The sequence below is a fragment of the Pyrus communis genome, chromosome 6 (genome assembly GCF_041283825.1).
Source record: "Pyrus communis isolate YQ-2024b chromosome 6, ASM4128382v1, whole genome shotgun sequence".
Taxonomy (NCBI): domain Eukaryota; kingdom Viridiplantae; phylum Streptophyta; class Magnoliopsida; order Rosales; family Rosaceae; genus Pyrus; species Pyrus communis.
This window is the reverse complement of record NC_142570.1, coordinates 18,976,899-19,000,643: the sequence shown is the minus strand read 5'-3', so window position 1 is coordinate 19,000,643 and position 23,745 is coordinate 18,976,899. Positions and strand designations below refer to the sequence as shown.

Sequence of the window (23,745 nt, the reverse complement as noted above, 5' to 3'; positions counted from 1 at the left end):
AAGAAGTTCGTTTTTATAATTTTAGCATTTTTAATATTTTTATTTCGTTTATGACCTTTTTGCCGCCTTTCTTTTTTCTAATAATGTTGCTTAAATAAAATACAGCAAAATTTTATTTTGTAAAATTACGTTATTATCTTTAACTTTCTTGTTCTAATAGTAGACAAAAATGTTTTTTTACCCTTTTTGTTGACAAAAAAAATTTCATTAATATGTAGTTTAGATAATTTTTCTATTATTATTTATTTACGATAATCAATTAGCTTAATATATTTTTTTTGTTTAAAAACAACGTACAATAACGCGTTTGAACTCACTTTACAATATTTTCTTATGATTCAAGTGTTCAATTTCAGATCATTGTTATACATTTTTGTCTAAATTATGTAGCAGTTTGATTATGGTTATGAACATTTATTATGTATGTTTAGTTTTTATTTGTCACAGATATTAAAATGTTTTCTAATTTAGATGATATGTGGTTTCTGGCGTATTTGGAAATGTAGGAATACCATGGTTTTTGAGAAGACTATAGTGGAGCCTCGTACAGCCTTGGAGTCTTTGTTTCGTCAATGGTGTGAGCTTGAGAGAGAAGGGGGGGAAGCAAAGACTTGCTACAAGGCAGTAGCGCAGGGTAAGGGGGACGGTCCAGGCGAGATGGGTGAAGCCTCCATTGCAAACTATTAAGCTTAACTGTGATGCTGCTTGGTGTTCTCGCACGGGGATAGATGGATTTGGGTGGGTGGCTAGAGACTTTGCAGGGATTTTCCAGGGGGCTGATGGTGTGGGGCGTGTCTTGTGTGGATCTAGTTTGATGGCAGAAGCGGAGGCGGTGAGGTGGGGTTTCTTGGCTTGTATGGAGAGAGGTTATGGAAGGGTTCAGATTGAAACTGACAAGAAGATGCTTGTGGAGATGTTAAATGACCTTCTACTGCCAGAGGCTAGCATTGAAGGAATATTATGGAACATTGAGTATAGTAAAAACCAATTAGGTTATGTGGAATTTCTTTATACTCCTCGGGCCTATAATGAAGTTGTGCATTTGGTGGCTTTGTCACGCATATGGGGGGTTCTCATTGGTGGGATTGCTTGGAGCAGGAGTGGTTATTTAATACTCTGGCTATTGATGTAAACATTTTTGTTCATATCTAATAATAGTCTCCCTTGACAAAAAAAAAATTCAAAAAAAAAAAAAAATTGAATGAAAAACTAAAACTAAAATAGTTTGAGAACTATTATGAAGTGGACCCAAATGTAATTAGTGTCATATTAAATTACTAAGAGCATCCCTAATCGTGCTTTCTATTTTTAGTTATATTTTGGCTAAGAGCAAGCCCCCTGGGTTGTAGGCAACTCAATCCCCCAAGTGAAAAATAACTACCTTCAATGAATAATAAATGCTCAAGTCTATCTTACCCCTAAAAACTAAATATGACACACCCCGTCCCGAAGGAGGGCATGCTGGCCGTCACGTGAGAGTGACGTAACCATTTACACAGTACGGAAGCTTTAAAATATACAACTTCTAAAATGAAACACCCGAAGGTGAGTCCTTATTTGGTCCATTCTGTCAGAACACCGTTGAACTTCCTCGTAGTCACCACACCTTTGCATTTCCTTAAACCTGGAGGGGCGCAAAACAAAGTTGAGTGGGTCAGCAAAACAATTCTTTTCCAAATCCAAACACTTCTCAAAACTTTGTAACCCCTCGCCGTAAAACAAGTATAGTTTCCCAGAAAATAACATATATACGTATGTATGGATATGCCAACATGCTCAAGAATATGCCACAACAGAATCTCATAATCAAATATAAATGCTCAAGCGTAATTCACATCAATAACATATAATCTAGCAGCCGGGAGTCACCTAACGTGACCTGTACGGCTGTAGATAGAGCTCCACGCTCAATAAATGCTCAAGCGTAATCCACATCAATAGAGCTCCACGCTCAATAAATGCTCAAGCGTAATCCACATCAATAGAGCTCCACGCTCAATAAATGCTCAAGCGTAATTCACATCAATAGAGCTCCACGCTCAATAAATGCTCAAGCGTAATTCACATCAATAGAGCTCCACGCTCAATAAATGCTCAAGCGTAATTCACATCAATAGAGCTCCACGCTCAATAAATGCTCAAGCGTAATTCACATCAATAGAGCTCCACGCTCAATAAATGCTCAAGCTACTACTGAATACAAACATGAATACCACTTACCTGGCACTTACCTGTGCGTCCACAGCACCAAATACACATATATAAATGTATGCCACTACTAATGCATGTGATGATGTATTTCATACGTATATCAAATGTATTTCAAATGTAGCTTACCTGGGCCTCCTCAGCACCATGCAACAGTATGCATAATTATGGTAATGCACATATTAAAATATGATGCATATATGACAGGATAATTAATTCGTATTTCTTTTAAAATACGTTTCTGGGAAATACGTCAAGCATATGTATATATATATATATACTGAATAATAACTGCCCACTCACTGATCACATCGACGTCTCATAGGTCCTTGAACCTCCCCTAGCTTGGTTACATTCTTCCTCTGTATAATTTTCACCTATACAAAAAGTAACCAAATTGACGTTATTTAACGCACATACACCAAACATTCGTCCATAACTTTCTCATACGTTGCTCAATTTGGGTGTATGAATATACCACGGTGATCTACACGACGTCACGAACGCGTGACAATTTTCAGAACTCAATTTGGAGCTCTCACGCGCCCCCACGCGCACTGTTCACGCGCTGCCCACGCGCGCGTCTTCTTCCTCGCGTCGCCGGACTGGTTTCGCCGGAGATGGTGTTTTGCCGGAATTTCTGGGTAAATTTCAAAGTGTCATAACTTCTTCATTTCTTAACCATTTTCAACGTACTATATATCAAATTGAAGGTATTGACGAGACGAACACATCCATACCTGTCTCGACCCCTAACTCGCCGTGGTTTCGCCGGAAAAAGCCCCGACAGCTCCGGCCAACTTTGAACTTGTCGTTCTCCGTGTTCCTACGTCCATTTTTCACGTAATTTATACCAAAATGAAGCCCTAATCATAATCTACCACGTTGGACTAGTTTTATGGCCTAAAAACAACGGAATCAAACTTTTCCAAAAATACGAAAATTCGGCCAAACTTACAGTTCGTGATCCCGATGTCCAAATCCTTCAAACGAAGCACTCCGAGCTTCCTTAGGACCTCACCAAGCTTCCTACAAGCTTCAAAATCCCAGAAAACATCAAGTTTTACGTGTGCATGAACAGTGCACACGCACAGTGAAATTGAAATCCATGTTTTCCGAAGTGAAACTCACCTGAAATTGGTACCATCGTGTTCGTGTGATCCTCAGGAGTACGATGGTGGTCTTAGATCCTTCGTTGGTATAGTTTTGGGGTGGTTTGTGGGTGGTCTGTGTGAGTTCGAAGGAGAGAGAGAGAACTCTCAGAGAATGAGAGGTTTGTGAGGGAGGAGAGAGAGAGAGACAAGATGCAGAAATGAGGGAGAGATTTGAGGGAGGTGGGATCCTACCCAATCCCCAAATCATCAAGTTACAACATATTTTACGCCCCTTAGTCCCGTTTAAGGGCATTTTCATAACTTCACGTCCTCGGAATTAAAATTCCGGGACGGGTTGTGACAAAATAGCTCAGGCTATTGATACTAAAAATAAAATAATAAAATAATAAAAGATAATTTTATTTTTATTTTTAATTTTGGATAATTTTATTTTGGGTTAATTACAAAAAACTACCTCAAGTATGGGTCAAATGACACTTTCATACCTCATCTTTTAAAATTGACAATGTCATACCTCATCTTACGAATTTGTGTCAATGTTATACCTTCCGTTAGTTTAGCCGTTTATTTCTCAGTTAAATGCTGACGTGGCTTGATCCGGGACCCATTTTTATTAAAAAATCATTTAATATTATTTAAATATTAAAATAATAATAAAAAAGTACATAAAAAAATAAAAAAACATTAGCCATCATCTTCCCTCTCCTTTCGTGCATCTCTCCCCTCTCTCTTCCCCATCATCTTCCTGCAACCCAGCAACCCAGAAAAGAAGAAGGAGAAAGAAGAAGAAGAAGAGAAAAAAAAAAAAAAAAAAAACCCAAACCAAACCAAACCCAGTTCATCCCCCCTCCCCCCACCACAAACTCAACCACCTGCAACCTAGAAAGGAGGAGGAAGAAGAAGGAAACACAAAAAAAAAAAAAAAAAAAAAAACAATGGAAACCCAGTTCGTCCCTTGCAGAAGAAGAAGAAGAAGAAGAAGAAGAGGGAAGAAGAGGGAAGAAGAAGAAGAGAGAAGGAAAAAAAAAAAAAAAACAGCAGCAAACCCGTCCCCTCCCACCCAACCCCACCCCCCCAACCTAACCTGCAGAAGAAGAAGAGGGAAGCAGAAGAAGAGAGAAGAAAAAAAAAATACCCAGTTCGTCCCCCTGCAGAAGAAGAAGAAGAAGAAGAGGGAAGAAGAGGGAAGAAGAAGAAGAGAGAAGAAAAAAAAAAAAATAACCCAGTTCGTCCCCTGAAAAAGAAGAAAAAGAAGAAGAATAATAAGAGGGAAGAAGAGGGAAGAAGAAGAAGAGAGAAGAAAAAAAAAAAAAAAAACCCAGTTCGTCCCCCTGCAGAAGAAGAAGAAGAAGAAGAGGGAAGAAGAGGAAAGAAGAAGAAGAGGGAAGAAAAAAAAAAAAAAAAACCCAGTTCGTCCCCCTGCAGAAGAAGAAGAAGAGGGAAGAAGAAGAAGAGAGAAGAAAAAGAAAAAAAAAATCCCCAGTTCGTCCCCCTGCAGAAGAAGAAGAAGAAGAAGAAGAGAGAAGAAAAAAAAAAGGGTCTTTATTATTTTAATATTTAAATAATATTAAATGATTTTTTTTTGTTTTTTATTAATTTTTTAATAAAAATGGGTCCCGAATCAAGCCACGTCAGCATTTAACTGAGAAAAACGGCCAAGCTAACGGAAGGTATAACATTGACACAAATTCGTAAGATGAGGTATGACATTGTCAAATTTAAAAGATGAGGTATGAAAGTGTCATTTGACCCATACTTGAGGTAGTTTTTTGTAATTAACTCTTTTATTTTTAATGTATTTATAATTTTTAATAGTTTAAATCGTGGCTACCGTCATGTTGACGTTACCCTTGAGTCACATAGGTTAGGCGCTAGGCCCGTGGATTATCGCCTGATTGAGAAATCAAGCTCGCCTGGAGCCCAATGCCCTGGAGTGGGCTTGAGGGTTTAACTTTTAAAGTGAGCTCATGTTTGTAGCTGTTGAATCAATTTTCAACGGCACAGATTCCCTAATTTGGTGGATTAGGAGGAAAGGATCTAGAGAGGATCCCTTTCCCTTTCAAAAGACTAGAAAGTTACTTTAGGAGCTCTTTAAAAAAAATTCTACTCCAAACTCTCTAGATTAAGAAGTCATAATATAGTGGACCAAAAACAATAGAGTTTTTATTTAAAATAATATTAAAATATTAATAATCAATTTTCGGCGCTCTCTCTAAATGTAGGAGTTCCTAGGAGAATTCCTATCTTAGAAGCTAGATATGGAGCGTAATTGGAGATGGATTATTCCAAATCCTCTTTAAAATTTAGCTAGAGCTCATTTAGAAGGCCCATTGGAGATGATTTAATTGAATAGCGTCTTTTTACACTAAGATGAATAAATTGGTTACGAACTTACTATCCTTGATATTCAAACTTAAGAATTCTCATTTACAAGTAAATAGGAATATCACCAAACCATAGTATTAAATGGCATTGCCTAGATTTTGAGTTGGATCATAAGCACACATTGCCACAATTAGGAGGTTAATGGATGGTGTCCGCGATGCTGCAAGTTTTAAAACCATATAATACATGTTAAAAGTTCCAAATATATAAATGTGATAGGCAATATTATTTACACACATGTGATTATGTGTCCTGGCCCATTAACAAAACACAAACTAAAAAATTAAAAGCAAAAACATGAATTGTACAAACTAAGGAGTTGGGCGGCAGACAAGGGCCTAACGTCTAGGCATTTAGGTGAGGGGCATAAGAGGTTTTTTCTTTTTCTTTTTTTTAATTTTAAAAGATCTATTAGTTAACATATAAATAAATGTCTACTTATGCCTAAGAAAATACATGATTGTATTGGAATACATAAATTGAAAAATAGAATGACATATAGATTATAGAGTATTAGAGCATATTGGATACACGAGGGACATTCATATAATGAGTGTTTATCCAAGTATTCAACAAGTCTCTTAAAATTTATTTAAAAATAAAATGTAAAATGAAAGTTATATTTTTCTGTCTAAGTGAGGGTTGCAACTTAAGACGTACCTAGGCTGGTCTAGGCGAGTTGGGCAGGTGCCTAGGTGGGTTAGGCGAACCCCTAAGCAGGTCTAGACGCCCTTTCTTAATTTTCAACTGCCTAGGAATTAATCGCAGCGATGGCCAGCAACCTAGCACCTAGGCGGGGCCTTGGTGGCACTAGGTGGGATTTTTAGAATAGTGATACAAACTACACTTAAGAAGGATAAATATACGTGCACTTTGGCAGAAACATCTGCTTAAGTAGCTGCTGGTGTCAAAATGGTATTTACAATTTGCTGCCACTTATTCTAAAAAGGTAAACTTCAACTGCTCCCACTTTATAAGTGCTTATTACATTGCTTACTTAAAAACCAATTGCAAACAAAGCCCATGTTCTATTTTTTTTTGTCTCTCTTACAAAACACATGTTGTGTCCTTCTGTAAACACCATTGTGAAGGCATGTATTTTAAAAATAAAATACTTATATAATATGGTGATTAGTTTTATTAAACTTTGTATTACTAATTATTTAGTCATATTAATATAATTTTCATATGTTGGAATTTCTTTTATAAATATTACCTTCTGCCTTCTTTGTGTATATATATTTTATAAACATCTTGATATCTTATATTATTTTATTAATAGTTACTAACACTTGCATTTAGTGTAAGTTTACTTACGATTAGAATGCATAACATTCTAGATTGTCATAGCCACAAGTGGAGCCATTAAGGGACCAAAGTGGTTCTAGGCCCATTCTAACTATTGTGTAATAAATTTTCAGCAGTCATAAGCTTGCAATTATAGAACAGTAAGACATGAGGAAGAAGATGAATTGTCCTCGTAAAGAAGTTGAGTCGAACGGCGTTGTATCTTATATTTTTCTAACAGTTTTGTTTGTTTTGTCTTTGTGGTTTAGTGAAACTCGGGGATGGGATTAATGTTATTTCTAAAGCAACCTAATCAACTATTATTTGTAGCCCTAATCTTTGCCCTACTTTTTCTGTCAAACAATTCAAACCAGATTTCTTTGTATTTTCTTTATATTCAAATTCTTTTAGTGGTTACCTTTCTCTCTACCTCCCACTTAATCGTATTATACACTTTTTAAGATTCTTTTTATTAAATTTAGCAGGTCATTCAGTTTTGTGAAGATTACTTCAATTGCTCATATTATGAGTTCAAATTTTTATTTTTTCTCAATACATATATGAAAGGCTCTCTTTCACAAAGAATTCTGGCTTCGCCACTGGTTATAGCTAGCTAGATGATAAAGCAACCATCTTTCTTATACAGTCGAGAAGAGAGAGAATTATGTTGAATATGTGGCTCATTCCTATTGGGTATTTCCATATTATAAGTCCAACAACCTATTTGTTTGGCCTTTTCTGTTTCCCATTTGAATGCCATGTGAGTGGCTTTAGGGTTTAAGGCAGCTAGCAGGTTGGAGAGAAAACAGAAGCTATTTGACATCTTCATTTGAGAGCTGCTACTTTTGTGGATTTTGAGCAATCACTCATTATTGGTGCTACTTTTGTAGCTTTTGCGAGAGGAGATTTGGTATGTACTTTTGTGACATCCTGTCCCGGGATTATTAAAACGTACTAGTGAAATGACTTTTCTACCCCTAGTTCGTCTCGTTATGTTTTTGGTTGTTTTGTGTGGTGTTGGCAAGTGTAGGGCCACACACACACACACTGTCTCACTCTCCCTCACCCTCTGTCTTCTCCCTGTCTCTCTCTCTCTCTCCCGTACTCCCATTTCTTCTTCTTCTTCCTTCAAACGTACGGACACACACCAAGAACCCTCAAATCATCACAGATCGAGGGAACCAACTACACCATTGAACTCGTGAGGTCGAGGGGAGCTCAGCCATACCATTTTCAGGTGAGAAATCCTTCGTTTTCACGTCGATTCGACAATGGCCGATTTGAGTACTATTCATGCAAACTTAATCTAGCATGTTTTTGGGATTTTTAAGGTCGTAGATAGCTTGGTGGTGTCCCAAGGAGCCTCGGAGTGCTTCGTTGGACGATTTTGGACATCGGGATCACCGTGGTCGAAGTTGGCCGAGTTTTGAGTTTTGAGACAGGTATTATAGCGTGATTTTTAGCCTTTAAAAGTAGTCTATCGTGATTCTACTAGTCCTAAGCTTCATTTTGGTTCAAGAATCATGAAAAATGGTTGAGAAACGAGTGAGAAAACACGATTTGAAATTTTTCCAGTTTTCCGGCGCCGGCGACGTCGCCGGAGAAGGTGACGGAATATTCCGTCAAATCTGACGGAATATTCATGACGCCGTTGACGGAATCTGTCAAAACTGACGGAATATTCCTAACGGCGTCAGTTGACGCCGTCAATGTGCGCCACACGTGCCTGCGCGTGGCCGGCGCGTGGGGGCACGTGCGGCGGAGGAAAATTTTTCTAAAATTATGGTTGTGATCCTGAGGTTGTGTAGAGCACGTTGGTATATTCATTTGTCCATTTTGAGCAATGTATGAGAAGTTATTACGAGAAGTTGGTTATGTGCTTTAAAGTTAACGTTTTTATAGTTATTTCGCATATAGGTGACACGTACCCTGAGGACGAGCGTTCGCACTCGAGGCAGGGGGACTACGACCCTTCCACTTATCAGTGAGTGGGCTTTTGTTTTCCGTATATACCTATATACATTTATATTCCCAGAAATTGTTTAAAAAGGGTTATTTATGTTATGCCATGCACTTTATTATTATCGTTTATGCATCGTTGCATGCATTAGTAGTGGCATGCATATACATATGCATATTGGGTGCTGTGGACGCACAGGTAAGTGCTAGGTAAGAGGTATTCATGTTTACATTCAGCAGTAGTTTGAGATGCTTAGAGAGCTCATAACCTGCACCCCCGGTGTTAGTGCTCCTGCCCAGAGTAGGGCACAGTCCTTCACGTGATGTTCACCTCCCGCACCACACGTTCAGCTTGGATCCAAGTTAGGTGCACAGTCCTGTCGTACAGACCACATTAGGTGGTTCCGACTTGTAGGTGACCCGCGATTATTCGCACAGCCTTCACGTGATCGTAGCACTAGAGCGTACATATATTACACCCAGGCCTGTCGTACAGACCACTTTAGGTGGTTCCGACTCGTGGGCAGGTTCAGTTATTGAGTTTGAGATTTGAGCTCTATATGCAGCCGTACAGGTCACGTTAGGTGACTCCGGCTGCCAGATGTTATGCTATTGATGTGATTTATACCTGAGCACTTGCATTTCGTTATGAGGCTTTGACATGGCATATTCTTGAGCATGATTGGCATACCCTTGAGCATGTTTGGCATATCTATACATACGTATATATGTTTATTTCTGGGAAGTATACAGGTTTTACGGCGAGGGGTTAGAATGTATTTTGCTAAATGGTTTTCAAAGAGCTTTGTTTTTGCCCACTCACGCTTTTGTTTTGCGCCCCTCCAGGTTCTAGTTGATTAGCAGATTCGGTGGTATTCCCAGAGGATTCTCCCGGCTTTTCTGACAGATACTCACCAGCGTAGGGTCACCTTCGGGTGTACTTTTATCGCAATTTTTCCCTTGGACTGCTGTAGTCTTGCTCTGAATTTGTATCTCACTTACTAGCACTTGTTTTAGTACTTTGTATGCTAGTTTTTAATTATTCGTACTTTTATATTACTACTCTATTAGCTTCCGCACGTGCACTTGGCTACGTCACCTTTGTGGGACGGCCAGCACGCCCTGATCTCGGTCGGGGTGTGTCAACTTTATTCTCTATTTGTTTTCTATTTGAGTGAGGGCTATTGGGTGTATGTGGGATTTCGGGTTTGAGAGTTGAACTTTATTTGTAATCTCCATTTTGAGTATTAGTGGAATTTTTTCGCCATCTCCGAATTGGACGTGTGCTTATGCTGAACCAGTATAAATCCTTGTGCCATTTTGGATTATTTGTCATGTCATATTTTGCCATATTAGTTTAGTTTCATATTTGACGCTTCTACAGAAGTGGCATCATAGCTCCGGGTTTCGACTTGGGGCTTTGTACCAATATGTCTATGAAACCTTCGAATATGTCGATGAAACATGATATTGAAAAATACAACGGGATGAATGATTTTAGCCTTTGGCGTGTGAAGGTGCGAGTTGTGCTAGTTCAAACAAGGGTTACTTAAGGCAATAAAGGGTGTGGCAGCCTTGCCACAAGATTGGTCTGCTGAAAGAAAAGAAGACACTTTGGATGGAGCACATAGTGCAATTATGTTGTCACTATTTGAAGAAGTTCTTCATGAGGTGGATGATGAGACTACTACAGCTGGTTTGCGGCTTAAGTTTGAGAGTATATATATGATCAAATCCCTCACTAATCAGTTGTATTTGAAGCAACATTTGTATATGCTCCATATGACTAAAGGTACGCCTATCTTGATTAGCTAAGTTTAATACGGTTATTATGGATTTGAAAAGTAAAAATAATAAAATTGATGATGAGGATTAATCTTTGATTATGTTGTGTTCTTTACCTACTTCGTATGCGAATTTTGTTGAAAACTTTTTTATATGAGAGAGATTCTATTTGTATGGAGGATGAAAAAGCCGCTTTGAATTCAAGAGAGTTATAGAACAAAGTATTTGGCAATTTGAATTATGCTCATTCTGAGGCTTTGGTAGAAGAGGCAGAGTTAGGGAATATGGTTCAGGTAGTAATAGAGAAACTTCGAGGTCAAAGTCTAAAACCAGCAAAAATACATGCAACCATTGTCACAAGAATAGCATTGGAAAGTTAATTACTTAAAGATAAATTTGATGGTTCCTCTAATGTTGGGGCTAGTGCGACCGTCGTTGATGACGACTTCGACTATGTTCTATGATGATAGTAGGCTGCACCAGATTTGAAAAAGGAATTTGGTGTTTTGGGTACATTTGAATCTCTTCACTACATATGGAGATTTAAGAGCTTTTAAGGATTCTTTTGTCATGATTTGCAAAAGTTGCTTGGTAGACTCTATGTATGTTCATGTTATGTCAGTTGTCCCTTCATCTTTTTTTTGTTTTGAATATTGGTATGGTTTTGCCTTTTGGTAGAGTTGTATTTAGTGAGGGCCAATTTGTTGAGTTCTACAAAGTTGGGATAGTGTGACACCACATTATTTTGGATACACCACATGCAATGCGGAACATTTGTGTGGAACCCTCTTGTAGAAGGCAAGTTATATGCTTTCTAACTCTGTTTGGTCTATGGACGTTTGGTTGGATTTGTTTGCCACTGTTGTTTGGTTGTTGGTCTCCATAATATGCAACTGGCTTTCTTGAAGACTCCAGTTCAGGTATGTTTTTGGATCCTCTTCTAATTATTTGAATTTGAAATTTTTGGTTGTTTTGTTGGTGTTCATGTGCGGATGGTAAGTTTGAGTGAAAGACATAAAATTTAGTATTCCTAGGATTTGAATTTGGGGTGAAAAAGGTTTAGTATGCGGTATGTTGGAACTATGTCACCAAATTTGTAATCAGCTTTAACTTGAAGAATGTGCCATTATATGTGAAGGAGTTTGTTATTGCAGTTTCACACCATGGTGTTTGGGAACAGGTGGAGTTCGTTAGGTGTTCAACTATGTTATGGTGTGCTTGGTTTTTGTTGGTGTTATTGAAGAAATTCAGTTTCTTTGTTTGAATCACTTGTTTTGATCAAGGCATTTATGGTTTGCACAATGGGAGGCGACGGTGAAGAAATGTTCTATGTTTGTTGACTTTGGTATATTTGAGTCGAGGTGGAGAGTTTATGAGCACCGAGCTTGAGGAATTTGATTTGGATTCAGTTGTTGTCTAATTCGTATTGGAGTTGCTTATGATGATTGTTGATTCGACTCTTCATGTTTCTATGGGAATTTTGCCAAGGTGGAGATTGTTGAATATGTGGCTCATTCGCTCACCCCTTTCCAATGGGTGCCCACGTATCCTCTCTCTTTGGTCCTAATGTTGCCCACTTTTTCAAACTCACCGACTCCAACTATCTCTTTTGGCTTAGTCAGATCAAGTCGTTTTTCGTGGACATAATTTATTTGGCTTGATGGCTGATAAGTCAATATTATATTACATATTTTACCTTAATCTTAGTTTATTTTGGTAATTATTTTGGAAGAATTTTGATACTTTTAATTGTATTTTAAATCCGACTTCTTTTGGGGGAAAATGTGATCAAATGGATGAATTTTGGAGTAATTCTACTTGAAAGACGTTCGAGGGTTGCTTAGCTTGGTCGTATCAAAATATCAGATTTTTCCATTAAGCGGTTATTTTCTAGCAATAGAATAAAGGAGTAGTGCGTGGTGTTGAAAAAGTGACATTTGGGTGCGTGGTGTTGAAAAAGTGACATTTGGGGCTTAATGTGAATTTTGAAGCCTATTTTAGGTTCAGGCCCTTCCAGAGATGTGTTTAGATTGTTCTAATCTTTTAAAACAAGCTATCATGGGCCGAATTTCGAAGAGATTTAGGTCTAAAACGTGGCTGGACAGATTCATTGTAACATCCCTCATTGCCCAAGGGAGTGGATCCTGTAAGCCTTATATGTATATTCCCATTTCTACCTAGCACGATGCATTTTGGGAGCTCACTAGCTTCGAGTTCCGTAGGAACTCCGAAGTTAAGTGAGTTCGCACGATAGCAATCCCATGATGGGTGACCTACTGGGAAGTTCTCGTGTGAGTTCCTAGAAACAAAACCGTGATGGCATGGTGGGGGCCCAAAGCGGACAATATCGTGTTACGGTGGAGTCGAGCCTGGGATGTGGTGGGGGCCCAGGCCGGATGTGACATTCATGGGCAGATTCTCCTAGTTAATTTGGGATTTTGTTTCCTACTTTATCTTAATTTATTTGTTTCCTAGTTTTATTCTATGACCTTTTCTAGGAAGGATTTTATTTTTTATTAGTATAAATAAGGCTATTTAGCTAATAGAGGGGACACACTACTTTGGAGAATCCGGCTTAGAGAGCTTTTGACAATTCGGGTTTATTTTTAAGGTGTTTTCTATCCATGTTCTTAATAATATTTTGTTTTATGATTGTTCGTAACTAATTTCTTTTACTACGGTGAGACCATGAGCATTAGCAAAAATATGTAGTTTCTTTCAATTTACTTAAGATATTATGCATGCATGTTTTGAATTATTAATCACCGTGTTCATACTATCTAATTGTCTTAGTGATTCGCAACCATTAAGATATTTAGAAAAGTAATTTGATGCAATTTTAGTTGGAAAGTTCCCTGAAATTGGCGCTGGCTTATGGTTAATAATTGTAATTTCACTTGGGATGAACACCATGTCTCAAGGGTTGCATGATTTTTCAAAGGGTTTTCACAAAACTTAATGAGTCTTTCATGTTCATATCTGAGCCAAATGTCCAGATAGGTTGCATGTTAGATGTAGGTTTTATGTTGGAGGTTCTAAGTAAGACATACTTTATGAAAACCTTACCTTCAAAATATGTATGGATAATTCATAAGTAATTGAGAGAACTACGAATGGCGGAGCTAGGAAATTTTTACCGGTGGGCTAGCTTAAAGATTTAAATCTTTATATACAAAGAAACTTGATATTGTAGTTTTCACAGTACCCTCTAGCTTAACTTAATTTTCACAAGGTGAGCTATTAAACAAATAGTGTTAAAATTCAAACAAATTCAAACTTGTACATGTACAAGAAGTGATGAGAAAAATGATGTATAAAAAGAGATGGTTTGTAAATTTTATTATATAATTTTATATGGTCAAACCAAGAGAATTTTGATTAGTGACTAAATATATGATGAGCTACATTTGAAAATCAATAAAAATTACATGTAAAATTTTAATTTCTTATGGAAAACTACATGGGCTATAGCCCATGGTAGCTCTTAACATGGCTATGCCATTGAGAGCTACGTAGTATTATTAAGGTGATCATAGAACCCTAGTGCTTTTACAAATTGATTTTCAAAACCGTTTTGTTTTAGTTTATTTTAACTTTGCCAATTTCTTTATTATTCTCATCTAAATTCGTTTTTATTATTTTAAAATGCAAATCAACTTTTTTCAAATTTTGTTTCAAATAATTAATTAAGATTTGATTTTAAATACAAATTATTTACTCAATCCCTGTGGAAAACGATCTTGCTTGAGTTGCTATACAACGATAACCTTGTACTCTTGCAAATATTTTTAAGTGTTTTTATTCCTACTTTTGCAAATGGTAAAATTCATATCAATGGCTCTATCTTGGCTCCTGTTGCCACTCTTCCTGCTGTGGACAAGGAGCCTGCCAAACCGAATCCAGCCTTCGCTACGTGGTTTCAAACTAATCAACTGGCCATCAGCTATTTGACTTCCACTCTCTTTGAGCCTATTTGGTCACTCACCGTCTTCATACTTACTTCTCTCAGGCCTCCCTAGCCAATGCTACTAATCTCCGTTTTCAACTTTTGGCGCTTACTAAGGGCTATCGTTCCATCTCGGACTACCTTCAACAAGCTAAGTTTACCGCTGACTCTCTTGTTGCTATTAATCAACCTGTCTCTAATAACGATTTGGTGAGTTGTGTCTTTAAAGGTTATGGTCCTGATTATTCAATGTTTGTCCCCTCCCGAATTTCCCCGACTTGCGCTCTCGCCTCGTGACTTTTGAGGCTCAAATCAAACCTGACTATGGCAGTCTTGCACTCCTTGCTGCCGTACCTGCAGCTGGTCTCCCTGCCCAGCTCAATCCTTCCGTGGGCCCAGCTGTGCAGCCCATGAAGCCAAATGCCTTGCTGCAGCCGCATGCAGCCCATCTTCCTCAACAGCCCGCTGCTGCCTTTAATGTCCCGGGCCCGGATTTCCAGCAGGCTCTACATCGTCCAAGGCCCAATCCAGGCCGTGGGGGCTTCCACAACCAGCGCTTCTGTGGCGGCTGAGTGTGTGGTCGTGGTGGTCTTCGCGGTGGTGGCCGCGGTGGTCAAGGCGGATGGCACTCCAACCAATGGGCGTTTCATCCGAATCAAAAACAAAGTATTCGAGGTGCCCCTCCTGTACTTTGGTGTAATCTAATGATTGACTGTGTTTATGGTCGTTCTTATATCTAAACATACTCTAATCATTAACACTCATTGAGCAGACACTGAAGAATGAAGATCAGTTTAACAAATAGCACCTAATTATTTATGCTTTAAATCATTTTTTTTTTAATTTAGAAAGAAGGGTCGTTCATACACAGATTAATTCGTATATAACAAGTCAAAAAAGCATAGACTTTATTAGCATAAACAATAATATATGTATATGTATATGCAGAGTCTGGTCACTGCTAGGTCAAGCTAGCTGGCGTCTGGAGCTTTACAGTAATAAGATGAAAATGACAGGAGTCGGACAATGACACCACTACGTCCACGACCAAGGATTTTTCGTATGTTTTAGGTATGCAAATTTGGTACCATGCATGATTAGAACAATATATATATATGCTTGGGGCCTCGAACATAATTATGTGGGGGCATGGATGAAAGTGAAATATAAAGAATACGGACTACAAGAAAATATTATTTGCCTGACAATATTTGGCCCGATGAACGACAAACTACATTTCATCGGATCGGTTGGATTTGCCATATATGTAATATATACGTGTATCTACATGATTGTGGTTGTGGATGTTCGGTCCAAGCTACATGTCATGAGCGCATGTAGTTGGATGCAGCTATATATTTGGTTTTTATGCCTTCAACTCCGTATTCTCTTGCCTGTGTGGCCTGTGTAAATAACAGGGTTTGTTTTTTCCGATGGAAGAAAGCCATGTTAGTAGCAAGGTATTTTGGCAGTTGCATGCAGAAAAAAACTTGCTTGATGTCGCTGACAGGTATGTAACGTGGAAAAACCTGCTATTAGAAGGGAAACAACAACTGAAAACGACTGTTAATTCCTCGTAGACTGAGATGTATCCAACTTAGGAGTGAATGTGTTTGATTAGTTAGTTGGAGAGGCAATAACTTACCAATATGTTGATCATTCACTGATCCGAGAGGATAATCAACTACACCTAGTTTGAAAAGTAGCCAAAACACCTACTGTGAACTTTCGAAATGGATAAAAACCTAACGAAGAAAGCATGAGATAGAAAGCATCTAGATCGTGAACTTCTTTTTTTGAAGAAGAAGCAATGACGATACTTATGAATTAACATCGGCTAACACTATATTATATGCTAACAACTGTGGTGATACACAAGCACGCAAGCATGATTCGAAATGATTGGCGTGGAGAGTTTAATAATTGATGCTTTCAAGTCTCCAATCATTACATGATGTAGAATATAAGGATAAAGAGACATAGTGATTACGGTGTCCTCTAGCTCAGCCTAAAATACCAGAAAAATAAGTCATATCAAATGAGCGTTTTATAACCTACTCCTTCCACGCACGCACGCACGCAATTGTATATTTTTCGAGTTATGTTACCGTCGACAAAATCCTTGAACTGATGCGATTTTTGACCGCCAATCGCGTGCATGTACACATAGACGACTAAGCGTATACGTTGACGGAAATGGATCTTGTTCTCATCCCTTCCATCAAATCCATCTAATCAACTAATCCGGACTCTTGAAACTTGATCAAACGGTTAAAATTATTATAACCTTTAAAGGGGTCCCTTATTTGTAGCTGTTGGATCAAATTTTGTTGGTTATTTATTTTATTTTCTTAAAGAATCAAAACTTTATTTATTATTATTTTAAATAATAAATATGAAGAGTCATATCACTTAGAGAAGTCGTGTATTTTACCGAAGGTTATATAGAGTTTTATAAATGGGGAACTCCACAAACATTAATAAAAATTAAAAATGTTTTCCTTCTCTCCCTACTACAGTACTCATATATAATCCTTATTATCTTCCTACTCATCATGATCATCAATGAGCAATTGATCACTACTTGGCACCCTGTCTACCGTAATCGTGCTTATGGATTTGACATTCTGTGAGATTCAAGGGTTATATCTTGGAGTTGTAGGTAGCCATTATAACCGGCATGTAGGGAGCTGTCTACGGCTTTAAGACAGTGACAACATGCTTCTCTTGATATCACAGGCCAGATCATTCTTTACCTTTTCCTTTTTATTGTTATGCTTATTGATATATGTGTTTGATGCATTTGAGTATTATCTAATTGATTGAATTTACATGTGTATTATGATCATAATCATTTATTTTATCTTACAACTAAAGCGGTAAATTGTATCCTTACTGTCGTGGAAAACCCTATGAAATTATATACGCTGTTATTTTGGTTGTGTGATCAATTATCGCAATTTATTAATTTCGTAATTTAACGAAGAGGTGTTTGCATGTATATGCATCGATCATCCATGTTACGTATCTTTATGGTGTTTCGTGATTGAGTAAGGCGGGTGATGATTAAAACATATTTTGCCTACATTGCTTGATTATCTCATATTATTGAGATAGTGATAAAACTCAAATGTATCTGAGTCCTCTGAGGCCGTCCTTCGTACTGATTTGGTACTGAGGTGCTTTTATAAAAAGTGGGTATAAAAAAAGTTGATCTAAAAAAAGTGTTTGGTAAACACTGAAAAACAGCTCATTTTCACATTTTTGGGTAAAAAAAGCTGAAAACGTGAAGCAGCAAAAATGAGCTTATTCTCACAACACAGCAGAAACAGTTTTTTTCCTTCAAAAGTACAGCAATACCAAACCAGCCCTTCCTCTTACTGGGAAGAACAAGCTTTATTTTTTATGTTAGTTTAATATTTGGGTAAAATGAAAGAAACTTTACATTACAGACCATGTCTTTTCATACGGATTTTCTATTCGTTTTATAGGAATACAGTATACATAGAAATATTTTAAATTAGGGTTCTTACAGGTTTAATATAAGTTCAATATTCTTTGCGCTTTCTTGCTTGTGTAATTGTTTTCTTGGTACCTCCGATGACTTAGCATTGTGGTTTAAAAGATTGATATTAGGGGTTTGCATCTAGAATTATTTGAAAAAACCAAAAATCCTTCTAAACTCGTCACTTTTCTTGCCTGGTAAATATTCGCACGGGCATCAAATGCCAACAAGAATTATGTAGTCTTGCATATCTTTCCTAGTATTATAAAATCCATATATTATTTGCTAAATTTCTTTGTGAGTTGATTGAGTTATGATCATTTCAAACAATGACTTAGAATCTGGAAATTCTGGACGAAAGCATGTTAATTTGGGTTAATTGGGTTTCGGATTCTATGTCGTCAAAAGGGAAAAGTAATGCTCTATGTAGTTTTATATATATCATACTAAGAAATAAGTGTGATTGGTTTCCTGGAACCAGTCATTGGAACAATTAATTTTATATATGATTATTCCTACATGCTTCTTGTTCTTGAAACTGAATAACTGTTTGGTAATAATTAATTTGACCGAAAGGGGCCGGTATTATAGTTTGATTGCATCTTTACATGGTACACAACTTGGAAATGCAGTTATATCGCATCTCTTTGATATTAGACATTTACCTCTGATCATGTTTTTCGCAAATTTGCATGGTTGCAGTTAAAAAAAATATTTAGACACAATCTGTCAAAAATCGTATAAAAGAAATACAGTATGACTTAAACGCTATAGGTAAACTAAATCATAGAATATGAATTTATTGAGTTTTCATGGTTCCTTGATTTCGTATGTTAGACACCTTGCTATGTATTAAAATTCATTCATTGTGTATTATATCATCATCCTCATATACAGTAACCTGCAAACAGATTTGCAGTATGTATTTTCATAAGTTTTACTTGCACTATTAATTTTTTTTTTATGTTACTAATATTGTCAATTATTATATATATGAACGATTATATATTGACTACAGAGAAGTGTAATTTAGGATGGACCGCTGACTTTGTATGCCTTGGTTCTTTCAATGCATTTGATGATAAAATAAAATCAAAAGCGTATATATAAGTCCGTGCCGTGGGATTCGGTCAAAACAATATATTTGTTGATCATCTTGGTTTATACTTTTGAAAAGAATAAAAAAAAAAAAAAAATCATGGGAAAGTATATTTGTGAATTATATGTTGTTTGAGTTTTGCTTTGTTGAGCTTTGATATCACAGTGAGAATAAAGTCACAAGAATAGATTAATATTTTGTCTTCATTGCGAGACATGTAAGTTACTCTTTGAGAACAAACAAATAATATTAAACTTTTCTTCAAGGCGCATGTAATTTACTCTTACTTTTGATATCTTGTATGTACTGAAATTGATTTGAGATTTTCATGAAATTAATTTTTCCAACAAGCTCCTATAATGTGGGGGTATGTTTCATTGCTTGTACTCATGTTTATTCTAGTGAAGCTATGAATGATTATGCACCTTAAACAACTTATTTGTGAAATTATGACTAAAATATTTTTAGCTTGCAGTTAGTTATAACGTGCAGGTTTAAAAGTGCTGATGAGCAAATATATGACCAGAAAGAAAATATTTTTAGCTTGCAGTTAGTTATAACGTGCAGGTTTAAAAGTGCCGATGAGCAAATATATGACTAGAAAGAAAACTTACATATACCTTGTGAAGGCAATCATAATAAAATGACTTGTTAGTCAGATATCTGCATGCCTCGCGGAGACTAAATGCAAAATTGTCGAGGGGTATGTGCTTAAGCCCGTAAGGGAGTCACCTAAGGAAGAAGCCAACTTCTGTGATTGGAGATCCCATGAAGGAAGTTCAATGTGGTAGAAACAATCCATATTGCGTGATTCATTATAGCACTCTGTTGACCCTATAAATTACAATGCCTACGTGGCGCGCAGGCCGAGTAACTAACCGGCTAACTAAGTCCTTCGGTTGAATGCGGGGCGTGCCAACTCGTCGACCGAGCTCGACCGAGGAGTAAAATCCGTTGTTTTCGCGTTGAGCGCGTTGCTGACTTCTTAATCTTGCGATTGCGATCGAGGAAGGAACACTCTCGGTCTTTGGGTTCTAGAGCCTGAAGACGAGGCTGCTAGTTCTGCGAAGTTCACAAATCGTCGGTGCCTGATTCGGTTACCGTGATTATATTCATAAGAGTATAAGCACGTCGAATCGACACCAGACTATACGGACACAAATATTCAAAGGTAATGTATGTCTTGACATTGAACGTGGTTCGGCCGTCAGAATGCCGAACTCTAAAACTCACCCGTGAATACCTAATCATAAAATCACTCAGCGTTCGATACGTCGAATGTCGTAACTCGTGACACCTTACTTTGCCGAGAAGGCTAATAAGATGACCCCTGCCAATAAGGATCCGAAAACCCTCCTCGGCCGAGACTTGGATAGGTAACCAGTCGGCCTCGACGCACTGCTGTTTATCCAAACCGAAGATGCCCCTTGGTCAGCTGATTCTACGGCGCCAGTGCTGTTTATCCAAACTGAAGATGTTCGCCGGTTGCCTTCACAGTGCTGTTTATCCAAACTGAAGGTGCGTTGGCAGAAAAAGAAAAGGAAAAATATCAAGGTGTTTGAGAGGTTTTGCGCAGGGCAATTGTATGTTGAATTGAAGGTCCTTTTCTGTTGCATGATTTCTTGTATTTATAGCACCCATTCCTTGAGACCGAATCGAATCCCTATCTGGATTGGGAGTCATCGTCCCGTTCCAACTTTACTTCGAACAAACCTACTCCCATTAGGACTTTGAACTTTCCCCCCTTCCGAGGCTTTATTCCTTGCTGGCCGGGAATCTTGGTTGCTCCAGGACTTCCTCGACCCTTTTTATTTATCTGGACTACTCCTTCTTAAGACAGGACTCAACCGACCCTGCTAACTGGCCCGGAATCTATCACTCAGCCCATAGCATTTGACACAGCTTTGGGCCGAGCACAACCCTCTGCTCGGCCCAACAATATTATTTCGGGCCCAAACACACTCATATTATAATGAAGATATCCAGGAGATATTCTTTCGCTCATCCCTAGGACTTTAGTGCTATTTTATGTGGCGTTAGGAAGGGTATTAACCCTAAATGAGTTTTGAGGCAGGCAATCTCCCGCAGGGTACATGTCACATGTACTCTTGGAAAACTCACCTAAGTGAGAGTAGTTGTGAGGCTGCGACTGTGAGGATTGGGCTGTCCCCTAATAACTCTCATGAGAATCAAGATTAAGCTCATGGCCATAAATAGCGCTAACCCGCACCAAGTTTTCGATTGGTACCATGTGTGTTACATTTAGTATTCTGGTCAAAAAGAGTCTAGTTCAAGACATAGTTCACTATGATTCCTTCATATGAAAGTTGTTAACACTAAGTGTAGGTTCAAGTTCAAAAAACACCTACATCCATTGCATGGTATACAAGTTGCCCAAATTTTTTCCATTCATATACACACACACACACACACATACGTCTTCTACATTTCTATGGAGTTTTGAATCTTGTAGGGGATTGTTGGTTATTTATTATTATTTTAAATAATAAATATAAAGAGTCGTATCACTTAGAGAAGTCGTGTCTTTTACCAAAGGTTATATAGAGTTTTATAAATTGGGAACTCCGCAAACGTTAATAAAAATTAAAAAAGTTTTCCTTCTCTCCCTACTACAGTACTCATATATAATCGTTATTATCTTCCTTTTCATCCTGACCATTAATGGGCAATTAATCACTACTTGGCACCCCGTCTACCGTAATTGTGCTTTATGAATTAGACACTTTGTGAGATTCAAGGGTTGTATTTTGGAGTTGTAGATAACCGTTATAACTGGCACGTAGAGAGGCGTCTACGACTTTAGGACAGTGACAACACGTCTCACTTGATATCACAGGCCATATCATTCTTTACCTTTTCCTTTTTATTGTTATGCTTATTGATATATGTGTTTAATGCATTTGGGTATTATCTAATTGATTGAATTTAAATGTGTATTATCATCGTAATAATTTTTTCTATCCTACAAATTTTAAGAGCTCGGATTGATGGATTAGGTGAATTTAATAGAAGAAATCTGGAGGATCACTTTCCTACGTCGACCTCAAAGTTTTGTCCTCATTAGCGGTCCCCATTCACACGTGGAAGAAACACACCTGTGTAGCAGCGAGAGCTTGGCTGTGATAGGCAATTGGAGTCCATGGCCTGAACTCTATTGGCCGGCATTGAGCGGTGCGGGGCTCACGAGAACCTAGCTGTTTGCCAAAAGCTAAGAAACCAAACCAATAGGCCCACAAAAGAACTGCCATTTTGTCGGGAATCGAAGATGAGGATCTTAGAGATTTTCATATTCCATACGTTTTTTTGTACATCTTGTGATCAGTTTACGTAGATATTATTTGTATTTAATTTTAAATAAAAAAAATTTAAAATGATTTCTATTCACACAATATACAATGAACGGATAAGATGTGAAGATGAAAAAGAATTCGGATGGAATCGTCTTCATCCTAGTTTCTTCTCTTCCATACTTTTTCCTTTATTTTTTAGATTTTGCTAGGGTTAATTGCTCTCTTCCAAAAATTTTGCTTAATTTTTAGACCTGAGAGGTGGTCAATTTACAGAACTTGCTGGCCTTGATATACTTATCTGAGTGACGGTTGGATTATGAACTTTATAATCACTGATCAATTAATATTTAACTCAATAAACCAAGTTTTAACAGAAAAAGAAAACAAAAACATTCCTCCTGTTACATAGAAGAAATTTTCCTTAAAGAAAGTATGGTTCTTTCTCAAATTGTTTTAGAGCCTCGTATGAGCCTTCAACACAAAATATGCGAAGAAAATAGAATAAGCCGCATAATTAATCATAGGGTGCTTTAGATTTAGCCCCTTACAACTATTGAACTCTAGACATAAACCCACCTATATTAAAACATCTAAATAAAACCCAAATTTTAAATTTGATGTCATGTAAGATAAAAGATGTCCATACATTTAAATTTATTTACAACACCATGCCACCAACATTAATATGGCTATTACGGTTTTTTTGTAGACTTTTAATTTATTGTCTTTTGTTTGTCAACAACATTCAATTAATTTAAGTTTTTTTTGCTTTTAATTTAAAAAAACAAAAAAAAGAAGTTCTTTTCTTCTTTTATGTGAAATCGCCTAATCCAAATCTAATTAGTTCAATATACATTCTATTGAAAAAGTAGATACATTAACTTGTGAAAATTCAAAAAAAAAAAAAAAAAAGGTAAAAATAAACTTGTAGATACATTGTTTCTTGTAAAAACTAAACAATAGTTACATTTTTTTCTTAAAAAAAATAAACAATGTGTAATTTTTTTTTTTTAAATTACACAATAGGTACACAATTTTTGTAAAAATTAAATAATAGGTACTTTATTTTTGGAAAAATAAATAAATAAACTAGTAGAAACATTGTTTCTTTTAAAAATTAAACAATGAATTTATAAGGTAAATTA

At 37.1% G+C, this 23,745-nt stretch overlaps 2 long non-coding RNA genes across 2 annotated transcripts; both read right to left on the bottom strand.

The window, feature by feature from the left end:
* Window positions 1-2,509: 2,509 nt before the first annotated feature.
* On the bottom strand, window positions 2,510-3,038 carry LOC148696395 (uncharacterized). The gene is made up of 3 exons (XR_015963265.1): window positions 2,949-3,038; window positions 2,687-2,848; window positions 2,510-2,585 (listed from the first exon to the last, which is right to left on the bottom strand). It is a non-coding gene; the product is annotated as an uncharacterized LOC148696395 (long non-coding RNA).
* A 12,840-nt stretch (window positions 3,039-15,878) lies between these two features.
* Window positions 15,879-16,491, bottom strand: LOC148696394 (uncharacterized). Its single transcript, XR_015963829.1, has 2 exons — window positions 16,331-16,491; window positions 15,879-16,214 (listed from the first exon to the last, which is right to left on the bottom strand). It is a non-coding gene; the product is annotated as an uncharacterized LOC148696394 (long non-coding RNA).
* Window positions 16,492-23,745: the final 7,254 nt, after the last annotated feature.